Source organism: Pinus tabuliformis, chromosome 5_1 (genome assembly GCF_031772625.1).
Source record: "Pinus tabuliformis cultivar Carrire ecotype Pingquan chromosome 5_1, CPIR1, whole genome shotgun sequence".
NCBI classification, from domain to species: Eukaryota; Viridiplantae; Streptophyta; class Pinopsida; order Pinales; family Pinaceae; genus Pinus; species Pinus tabuliformis.
In genome coordinates, this window is record NC_142305.1 from 390172387 (window position 1) to 390175198 (window position 2812).

The window sequence follows — 2812 nt, forward strand, 5'->3', positions numbered from 1 at the left end:
TGTTTGAACCTTTTCCCATATGTTTTTATTGTTTCATAATGCTTATATGTGTGAATTGTATCTAATTGCTTTCACATATATTCAATAGATCGTATGCTTTGATCGGTTTTTGTCTTTTGTTGTGTTTATAGGGTACTTCTCAAGCGGATTAAGTATGGGAAGGAGCGACAGAATCAATACAAGGGAGATGAGAGGAAAGCAGAACTACAAGTAGGCCTTCTATCTTCTCATCTTATCTATTGTTTATAGGAAGAGTCTAAAACACTTTAAACTGTTGTTCTAGATACAACGACTTATCTGGGGAATTAGTATTTATCCGTAGATGCTAAATTCTCCAAAACAAATTGGTGACTCCATGGCCCAATGGGTAAGGCTTTGGTCTGCGAAACTATAGATTCTGGGTTCGATCCCCAGTGGAGTCGCCAATTTGTTTTGGAGAATTTAGCATCTACGGATAAATACTAATTCCCTAGATAAGTAGTTGTATCTAGAACAACAGTTTGAAGTGTTTTAGACTTTTCCTATAAACAATAGATAAGATGAGAAGATAGAAGGCCTACCTGTAGTTCTGCTTTCCTCTCATCTCCATTGCATCGATTCCGTCGCTCCTTCCCGTACTTAATCCGCTTGAAGAGTACCCTGTAAACACAATAGAAGACAAAAACCGATCAAAGCATACGATCTATTGAATATAAGTGAAAGGAATCAGAGGCAATTCACACATATAAGCATTATGAAACAATAAAAACATATGGGAAAAAGGTTCAAACACTTTATTAGATAGAAGAAGTAATTACAACCATTGGTGTCTGATTCAAAGCCATTCCTCCAGCTTGGATCCCATCCACATCACATCAAAAGCATGACAAACTTGTAGCATCATAATACTTTCTTCAAAGCCAAATCTCATAGCAGCATTATCTCCTTACAATTCAACATAATCCAGCCCCTGATCACTTAGATGAGTGGTCAATTTATAGGAAGATGAAGGAGGTTTTGTCATAAATGGTGGCATCGAATGGCCTTCCATACTTAGAATTAGTTCCATGGAGGAAGGGATGAGAGGATAGGATGTACCTTAACTCATTCCTCATCCATTTTTGAGCTCATAGGAGTTGATAAGTGAGGGAAACTTCTAGATGACTCCAAAAGATAAGAATATTCCCCAAACCCTATGTGAATTTCGCTCATTCCCACCCAGCGCAGGTGAAAGGAAGACTAAGTGCTCTGCAGAGCACCCTGACAGTGGACTTAACTACTCTGTAGCACACATTCATAAGGGCTTACCTGTGATGGTCCCTCTAGAGGATATTTCTGGATGTCTTCAAGTCATGACACTGTCTGGGAATGAGGCATTCAAAGGGGTGACTTGCTTAGGGCATGAAGCAACTAAAATTAGGGTTTGATGAGCCCTAAAACACTGATTTGGATGTTGGGATTTGATGTGCCCAAATGGATCTGTAACAATATGAGATAAGGTATCATCAATTAACCTCTCTACTTCAATCAATCGATCCTACACTTTTTTATAATGATCTATGGCCCATGACTTGGAAGCCAGATTAATAAAGCTCAAATTTCTGTATTCAAGCTTCTATGATCCATAATGAATTAAACAAAATCTTTCAGTAGAAATCACATTAGAGAATTTTTTGGCGACGTGTTTCGAACCAACAAGTGTGGTTCATCATCAGGACCAGATGAAGAGGCAGACCATGGCAAAGGCTTAAATAGATAGCAATGTAGAGACATAATTTCAAGTAATGGCTATATTTGAACAATAATGTTTAAATTATAATATTAATTTATTAATATATTAAAAAAATATTATTAAGTAATGGCTATATTAAACGACTAGTTTTTGAAAAAAATATATTTAAATAATGATATTATTTCATTAATTTATTAAAAATATTAATATGTAACGGCTATATTTAACGACTCATTTTTGAAAAATAATATTTAAATTAATTTATTAAAACCAAATATTACTAGTTCTTGAAAAATAATATTTAAATAATGTTATTATTTTATTAATTTACTAAAATATTAATATGTAACGGCTACATTAAACAACTAGTTTTTGAAAAAAATATTTAAATAATAATATTATTTCATTAATTTATTAAAAATATTAATAGGTAACGACTATATTAAACGGCTAGTTTTTGAAAAATAATATTTAAATTAATTTATTAAACCAATTATTACTAGTTCTTGAAAAATAATATTTAAATAATAATATTAGTTTATTAATTTATTAAAATATTAATATGTAACGGCTAGTTTTTAAAATAAATAAATAAATAATCAAAGTCAAACTTTAAAGGAGGGGAGTCAAAAATTATAAAAACGAGTGAAGACACTAATCGAGACAAGATCATTTGATAAATAAAATAACTAATGGGAATAAAATAAAATAAATTAAAAATAATTAATGGAAAAATAAATAAATATAAACAAGTCAATATATATATATATATATATATATATATATATATATATATATATATATATATATATATATATATATATATATAAACACCTCAAGGGTTAGCTCAGTTGGTCAAAATCAGTGCCTCGCCATCGGGAGGTCACAAGGTCCAATCTCCTCAAAGCCCTTGGGGTCAGGCCTTACTAGTGGGCCGCGGGGCTAGATTCCCTTCGGGGTCGATCAGCCCAGATTTTTCCATGGACGTAGCGCCACTCGTTGACCAAGGTGTTCATGAACGACGGCCTATATATATATAAAATCAAAAAAATATATATATATATATATATCCAAAGAAAAATAATCAATAAATAAAACGGG

At 32.0% G+C, this 2812-nt stretch overlaps 1 non-coding gene across 1 annotated transcript; it reads left to right on the plus strand.

Moving 5' to 3' along the window:
• The first annotated feature begins 349 nt into the window (after positions 1–349).
• TRNAR-GCG (transfer RNA arginine (anticodon GCG)) lies at positions 350–422 on the plus strand. Its single transcript has one exon. It is a non-coding gene; the product is annotated as a tRNA-Arg (tRNA).
• Positions 423–2812: the final 2390 nt, after the last annotated feature.